This window comes from Sinohyriopsis cumingii, chromosome 18 (genome assembly GCF_028554795.1).
Source record: "Sinohyriopsis cumingii isolate HCF-2022 chromosome 18, ASM2855479v2, whole genome shotgun sequence".
Classification (NCBI taxonomy): domain Eukaryota; kingdom Metazoa; phylum Mollusca; class Bivalvia; order Unionida; family Unionidae; genus Sinohyriopsis; species Sinohyriopsis cumingii.
Genome location: NC_142978.1, coordinates 23686506 through 23696045, shown reverse-complemented (window position 1 = coordinate 23696045; position 9540 = coordinate 23686506).

The window sequence follows — 9540 nt, the reverse complement described above, 5'->3', positions numbered from 1 at the left end:
GGTCAATAACGTCAAACCGACGCTTCTAACTTACCGAGAGGTTCTCTAATTGGGTTAGGGGTTTTTTTTTGTTACTTTATCTTTGTTATTCGTGCTTTTCTAAATTCGTATGTGCCTTCGTTTACCTGCCGGACGCTTCATTGAGGTCGCACCCTCTCTGCTGCTGGAATTAACTCATTAATATATCAATAATGGAATCTTACACTAGTAGATTAGCTCGAGAAAGATTAGAAGCAATTAAAAAAATATCTCCCTTTTCGTGACGATCTTAAACAAAAATTGCAAGAACGTCAGGAAGCACAAGTTAAATATGCAGAAGAAAAAGAATAATTTTTCAAACCTGTTACAAAGGCTTCTGAGAAAGTTGCGGAAGTTGCTGAGAGTCTTCTTCCAGCGGTAAAACAAACTGCTAAGCAAACTGAAAATATAGCAAGAAGAACCAAGCAGACAAAAAAGATTTTAAGAGATCTTCCAGCTGGGATAGCTGCTGCTCAACTGGCTCAACCTCGGATCAACCAGAAATAATTGAAGGTGCTGTTGGCAAAGAACCAAAACCAAGAACAAAAAAATAAAAAGTTGAAATAATTGATAAATTTACTCAAGAGGGTATTCAAAATATAAGAGAAAGTAAAATAAAATATAAAAATTTCTGTGAATGGTTATGCAGAAGGAGAAAGATATTTAAGACCTGAATATGTTAAAGGTGTATTTTTAGAACAATGGCTCAATGGGTGTTTCGTGTACACGATGACGAAAATCATGCACGAGGTAATACATTTGATGAATATTTACAACAATCTGATGAATATATTGCTTCTAAAAAATATCAAAGAATTCAGAAAAAAGTTTTACCTTCTAAACCAAATATTCCTCAACAACAACAACAATTACAACCACAGCAATTGCAACAACAACGACAGCAACAACGACAACAACAATTGCAACAACAATAAATACAGCAATTACAACAAAAACAACAAAAACAAAAACTACCAAGTGAGCCTGAGGCTCAAATTCCTCAAACTTCTAGCGCTCAAATCGAAGCTGATCTTAAAGATAAATTTACAGCTAAAGGTTTAAGGACCATCATGAATTTAGGAATTCCTGAAATAGTAGATATTACTGCAAAATATGATGAAAGAGATAAATATTGAAAACCTAAATATAGATCTTTGACAAAAGATAATTGAATTAAAAATATATCTTTAATCAAATTTTGTTATACACCTGCAGATAATAAAGAATTTCAGCAAGAATTTCGTAATAATGTAATAAAAAGGGATCAAGAATTACAGCAAGTTGGGGTAGATATTCTTACTGTACTGTTTGGAAAACCTAAACCAAAAACCGGAAGTGGATTAGGAATTTGTCCTGACATTATTCTAGCTGATGTTGACCGAATAGAAACTCTGGTCAGTTAAAACGCAATAGAAATAATTTTCTCGAAATTATTAACGAAATATCTGATATGTGTCGAAGATTATTACAGGCGGTGTTATGGATCGTAATGTTTATCATTATCTTATTAATGAAATCGTCGATGATTATTACAGTGACTGACAAACAATTAATTAATCAGCAAGTAATTTAAAAATTATTTTACATCATGCTCAACGTGGGCCTGTAATAGTTAGGGTAGTAAACTCATGATTGCCAACGTACAAAGCGATTTACGGAGATGGACTTGGTGATGTTGTTCAAGGTTTATTTAAGAGAATAGCTCCAAAAGCAATGCCAATTGTAAAACAATTACGAATGAAAGCTACTGACGCTATTCGTGATAAAGGTATCAGTGCTGTTGGTAATGTTGCCGGTAAAACATTTTCAGCATTCAAAGAAAGAGTAGCTAGATTTTCGAAGAAAACCACAGCCAGTAAAATTACCCAGTACTGAAATTATGCCTGCAAATATCAGTAAAATAATAATTCAAGCTGCAAATAAAAAACTAACAGAGTTGGTTAATTTACACCAGTCAGAAAAAGACAAAAATATAACGGCAAGATTAATAGCAGGAAGTGGTCTTCGTGTTAGACGATAATAATTATAATAAAAATGTTCAAACGTATATCCGATCCAGCGTTTGGTATAGAATAGACGCACTAATTCTTAAAGATGAATCTGTACGCCATTATCAATATTATTCTTACGACACACAACAACCAATTCAGCATGGCCGAATTGAGCTGCAAGTTCAAAATACAAGCAGATATTTCTTACCAACTGAAGCGATTATTAAAGTAGAAGGAGGAATTATAAAAGTAGATGATACTGAATATGCAGTTGATGTTAGTTTTGGTTTTGGTAATAATGGTATTATGGCGTTGGTTGACTGCTCTACGTATATTTTCGACGGAAGAAATATTAAAACAATTCAAAAAGACGTTGATGTAGCTACAACAATATTGGGTTAGCAAGATATTCATGTAATTATTCAAAATCAGCTGGTCCGTCAATGATGTTTGCCAAATACACGTCTGAACACCCTGATAACATACAATATAATATAAGACGACCAAGAAACTTCGCCGTCAACAATAACGCAGATGTTTCGCCGGTGGTTCATGGTTCTAATCCAGAATTTAGCTTAGGATTTGCTGCACGTAGATCAATGTTAAGAGGTGGAAATAGAAGATTTTCATGTGCAATTCCACTCTCACATATCTTTGGATTTTGTAGAAATGTAAGAAAAGTAGAAATGTAAGAAAAGTTATTTTTGGGGTGAAACATACAATTGTACTTGTGAGAAAAGCTACTGATGATGATGCACTATGGCATCCTATCGGTGATGCTGGTAAAGTACTAATAACAAAACATTCGTTGTGGATGCAAGTAATGACCCCATCGCTTGCTGAAGAAGACAAATTAATTACTTTTATGAATTTATTGTTATCATGGTTGAAAATGACAACAGATAGCGTTCAAAGTAATGTTAAGGGTTTGTTTACATGGCATATAGCATCACATCAAGGCGTTTCTGCACCAAGACATATATTTATTGCTTTACAAGGTGCTGCACGAGTAAACTCACAAACACATAGCCATATGATATTTAATACATTTAATGTTAGTGAAGTTTCTTTAAGGATAAACGGACATCAAAAACCATCTGAAGATATATTGTTAAATTTTGATCATGTAGCTTGTGCATATAATCATTCAGTGACGTTTATGGGACGTGATCAAAATAAAGATATTGGTTTGCAAATATCATAGTTAGATTTTACGAATCTGTATCCAATCTATTACTTTTCACTGGAACATATAGAATTTTTTAACAATCTGTCGCTGATATTCAATTTAAAGCTAGTGTAAACCATGGTGGTGTTAATTACAGGCAATTGCAGTTATACTCAGTGATAAAGCAATGGTACTTGAGATTGTTGGTGGACGAATGAGAGTAATTGACATTCCAGTAGAAAACTTGTAATTAAATCGCTTACGATATTTATAATGTCATATCATCATGTTAGCGTTACTCTGACTCCTGGTCGGATTAAAAAGCTTCAATCAAATTAAAAAAGAACTGTGGAATAAAAATATCACTCAAAAAGATCAGATCACAGGTGGTCACAATAAACTATCAATGTCAGAACGTCAACTCAGTCATTTCAATAGCGATTAACAAACAAAAACAGACGTGAAACTCAATCTTTCTGCTGGTGCTGTTGAAGACTCGATTAAAACAGGCGGTACATTTACACATCTTGCAGCTATACCAGCGTTAATAGCCGCTGCAGCCGGAGTTGATGCAAAAGCAGCTGCCCTTAGTGCTGTTGGAACTGCTGATAAGATGGCATTAAAGAAAGAAACAGGACAAGGATTTTAGAAAAGGGAAGGGGTCTAAGATTACCAGAAACCCCTTATTGATACGGAAAAGGTCTGAGACTTCAAGGAACAGTTCGTTATTTAGTCCGATGTCAAATTTTGATTTACTTGATGCTGCTAAAAAATTAAATAACAAAACTTTTATAAGTGTTTTCATGCGTGATCAATTACGAAAACAACCAAACAATATTGAAACAGGTATATACGAAGAAAAAAGCTAACAGATTAGCGACGTGAAAAAATAAACAAATGTGCTGTATCAGTCAAGTATCAATGAGCTATAATAAGCGATGTTGCTGAATTAGGAAGAAAGTTAAAATTCCGTATAACAGTAAGAACGCTAACTGGTGAGATTTTATATGAATCAAAGCATAAATCGAAAGGAGCTTTGATTAAAATTATGGATGCGCATCCGTAGACTAATGCAGTAACAACATTTCCACGAAATCGAATTGTCAAATTTTACCATGGAGATATATTCGATTTTATTACCAAAATAAGTAAGAATGATTCTGCATCAGTATAGTTATTTCAAAGTTCAGATAATGGAAACTATGATCAGTTTGTAAGGCCTAATGCACATGTTTATCGTACATAATCTCTCCATGAAAACAAGAAGAATATTGCGTTGAAATATACCCATGACGATGCTGAACAATTACTGAGTAATTATTTTACCGTTCCGTCAGTTGCTGCTCATTTAGTAGAGAGACAAATTCGTGGAAACCATCACCATTGGATTTTCTTGAAGAAATACGACGCAGTTGTGTCAAATACGGACACGGTGGATTATGAAGTACTAAATACGATTATAGGAATGTTATTTCGGTTGATATGGTTGCATGTTATCCAGGATGTTTTCATGGTACGGGAGAGTATCCTAGGTATTTTGAGCGATTTGGACATTCAACACACGAGATGATCAGAGTATCGATAAATAGACCATTACCAGATTTTGATTTGACTGGATTCGCTTGTATCGAGTTATTTAAGTTTGCCGAAGTGTGCCGGAGATCTTCATCCGGTTTGTTATGTCTGGTTTGGGAAACATTTTTCAGAAAAAATGTGGACTCCAACAGTATTATTACGATATATCCTCGATGTAAAAGATAATATTATTGTTAACAGTAAGTGAAGCAATTTGATCGTATCGTCCACAGAAAGAAGTTTGGTTACCACAGCAAAATAAATATTCTGATGATGAAAATCCTGATATGACTGTTTTTGAGAATAAAATAGCAAAATATCTTGACAGAAAAATAATCGGTAAATTCGCCCAAGGATGATCATTTGATCATAAACGACATTGTACAATATTGATTATAGATGATGCTGAACTCGATTTTATAATTACTGAAACAACGAATAGAAACACATTTATAAATCAAAGTAATATTAATGTATCAGACGAACTAAATTAGGTACAATTGTGAGTTATATTGATGGTGAGTCGCCGTAGTTTACTTATTTAAGATCTTCAATGCTTGCGTACGTTTCGATAAATCTATTATTATTATCGATGATAACATGAATTTCTGAGCTTGCCGTCCAAGTCGCTACGGATTCGTTTTATATCAATGAAAAAATGCAGGATTGCTAGAACAACTACATATCGCCACTTACTTATGCATCATGGGGTGAACGGAGAATAAAACAAGAAAGTATACTTAATTATTGTGAATCCGCCGACGTTGAAATCAAAAATAGTTATTACCCAAAAAATCCAATATCAAAACTGTTGTTTGCACCATCTGTATATGATCCTGTAGTAGACATAAAACAGTTTATCTCAATGGACCAGGAAGTTCTGGTTAAACAACTCGTATGATTACATTATTCTTGAGCAGTTTTTCAGAAATAGTTGTATTGGGATGAAATATGTACTGTTTCATTAGAAATTTTAAAAATATTTCTTGGTTGATTATTGACAAAAAATACTGCTGTAATTATGTGCGGCGATCATGGTCAACGAACACCTTTTGTTGCATTGTCTCCACATAAACGGCTGAAAAACCTTGTGGATTATTATGAAAAAATAACTGATGATGATAGCAAGTATGATCCAGAATTAAGAGAGGTTACAACCGAATAAAATTCAATGTAAAATAATGCGTGAAATAACTTCAGAACCTCTTATTAACAATTTTTAGAATTTATGGAGACTAAATTTGATAGTGGAAAGTAGAAAGATAGTTCGTGATACACTTCAACAACAATTATTTATGTTACATGAAGAAATGTTTTCAAATCTACCCGTACCATTTTGTTATCGACCAGCAGATACGCGACAACAGAATATCGACAATGATATACCAGGATCGTCAAATAAAACAAAATCTAGTAGTAAATGATATTGTTTTAGTTCCTGTTAGTGTTGTTGAGTGCGCGTTAGCTATGGACAAAACTACATGGACGCTAGGATACGCAATGACCATTCATCACAAGGATTAACCATCTCTGATACAAATGTTTGGATCGTAGATGATCCTATCGAATGGTCAAATTTAGTTTATCTCGCAGTGTCTTGAGTCAGAAGAATATTTCAGCTGCGGATGGTTAGTATAGACTTCACAGAAAATGATGGTAATAGCGATGTTATTGATAGTGATATAGTAAGAAAAAAATTAGTTAGTTATAAACAGAGTGACAAACAAGCGCGACTTTGATCTCGATGCTGAATTTATAATGACATTGAAACAATGACAGAATCATTCTGTAATCTGTAACACAGTAATGTTGTGGCAGTATTCAAATAATAATCCAAGACAAATTACCGTAGATTGAAGTAATAGTCGTTTTCGTCATACTCGCTAAAATGTGATGCTGACCCGTCTTGAGTGTAATCGACGTCGAGGTGCTAGATTACAAAAATGAATGCTGTGATAATTGTGAGTCTTCAGGAATTACTTGTAATTGTGCTTTTTTTTTTAAATCGCATCGATGGGTTTCATAGAAGTTGCACGAGTAATTTCATTATTTAATGCAGCTATCACACTTGGTAATCTTGCAACCCATTCGCGAGATCTCATATCTTTCTGAATTATTTCCTTTGCATATTGATATCCAAATAACCGCTCAGCAGGTGTTCGATTAAATCGTTCAACAATTGCATGATCAAGATGAATTGCGATATGTCCTCGTCTAATTTTGACATTATGTATTTTCATCGGAGATGATACCGCACCAAGAAATTCATTACCAGGATCAACCTGTAGTAACTGTGGCCATCGTAAGGGTCCTCGTTGATAAATTCGTTCAAAAACAGAAGAAACTCCAGTTGCTGTTTTAGTTGATAACGGATCTGCTTCCTTATATCTACTTGCAGCTTCGACGACAGTCAACGCGTATTGGTATGGACGTGATTGACGTCTACCAATTTAATAGTATCGTGTATAAAAATAAAATATTTGCTTTATGAACTTCATTAGGAGTGCTGACATCAAAATGTGCATGTAGAATTCTCTTAGGTGGTGGTAGATACTTTTGCTATATTGCCTGTCGTGCTTACCTATTTGCAGCAAAAGAAAGTGTAACATTTGCTGCAACAGCGAGTTTACTAATCGATGGTCTACCCGTCCAGTATCCTCTTTTGCTATAATAAATCGATTCCATTATTGTATAATAATCGGTTGATTAATTACAGGCTCCTAATACTAATTTATGTTTCATTGCAGATCTTGCCAACCAATGAGCTAATGATTCTCTGAAAGATTTATTTTTTTATGGAATTTAACTAAATCAACTTCACATATGCGATATGTCGTTGTTGCGGATCTGGATTTAAATAAGCTACACCATGAACGTGACATGCCTGATCAATTGCATTTATTAGATACTCTCCAGGTCTTGGTTGATCTCGCTCGTCAAGTCGGATATCAGGTCGAGTATCAGGACGACATTATTTATATCCTGGAAGATGTTTTTCTCCTGGGTATTGAGCCCATGGAGTTCCTGGTAATTTTCCTAATGATGTAGTGATACCACTACCTCTTTTCATACGAGACGAAATAAATTTATATTTATTTATATTTATATTTATTTATTTATTTATATTTATTTGTACCACATTTTACACATCTACTTGAAACTGCACGCTTTTTATTTTTAGTTATTATTGTTGTTAATTCACTTATGGAAGTGGATACTCTGCATCGGAAATAATATAAATCCATATTATTTATTATATTTTTATAACATGGATGTCATTGATTTCTAAGCGAAACGAAAGCAAGAGTCAGTAAAACATCACCTAGCGTGACCAAATTCTTTCAGATCAATTTTCATAGGTTCATCCGGGTCTTGTAAAATGCAATTATTACTTAATCTGAGAATGAGATGGCTCAGATTGGTTAAGTTGTATTTAGTAGGTCCGTCAGTTGATGATCAGAGATGACATGATGTACCTAAAGATTTTAATGAAAATGCAAAATTGTTGGACGAGGACGGCAGTGATATTATTAATTTTATCACCGATATTGATGAAACCCCATCTGTAGATGACCTCGATGGATTTACTAATAATCTCGTGGTATACGATTATGTAATGCTGGACAAACAATCAAATCCAGCTAGAATAATTTCTCGAGGCAGATATGAAAATACAGATGTGATTTATGTTACTCAGCGATATACAAAAATACATAAAGTGATCAGAGATAATTGTAAACTTTTAATTGTGTTTAAAAGAGTTGATACACATACTCTGCGAAACATTCATCAGGCTTGGTGTTCAGGAGATATGGACATGATTAAGTTCAGAAACTACATTTTATAAGCACAATCTGCTCCACACGGGTTTAGAACAATACATTTACATGATCCTCGATCACGATATCATATAGGTATCGATGCAATCTTTGATTGAGAGATTGATATAATAATGATTTAAGTACTCACACATTTATAGCAGCAGAGAGAGTGCGACCACAAATGAGTGTCACGGTGGTTAAACACATTTTTGAAAAAACACGAACCACAAAAGATAAAGTAACCCAATTAGATAAACTCTCGGTAAGTTAGAGGCTTCGGTTTGATGTTGTTGATCTTATTTTTTTCGTTTTTGTAGGAAGCTTTATTTTTCAAAAATGGACCTTCCAGCAAGTGATCTGTTCACAAATCGATGCTGCTTCATATTGTACTATGGGCCTAATTGGCAAGAGTTTAAGTAAATTTAATATGTGGTGTGTTTGATTCCGATAATATGGGATTGGCAACAAGCAAATACGTTCCGATTCTATATTGAAACCGTTGTTTGATTATGGCTCTGACAAAATCATAGGCGTGGCAAATACGTTCACAGTTTGGGTGGATATATTGCCACCGGTCATACTCGTCCGTGTCTCCTGAAATCGACCCTTGCTCTGTAAATTTTCATTTTAAACAGAAACGTGTCAATACCAACAGAGAGAGGGTGAACGTGTTCAGCGTGCTTCCTTGATTTTGTTTTGCTCAGTTTCCTGTGTGTAGATACGATTCTCTGTCATCCTTTTTCACAGATAGACAGACATATCTACAATACTTACCTTACAACAAACAGTCATATCTATAAATACATGTATTTGACATGGACATTTCTCAAATAGGATACAAGTAGACAAATAAATACAAAATAATTCCGGATGCTTGATTCAAGTTTACAGTTATATTACAAAGTATATATTCAATGTCGATTAATATATTTCTTTGCTGTCTTATTCACTGATTTATCCTTAACAG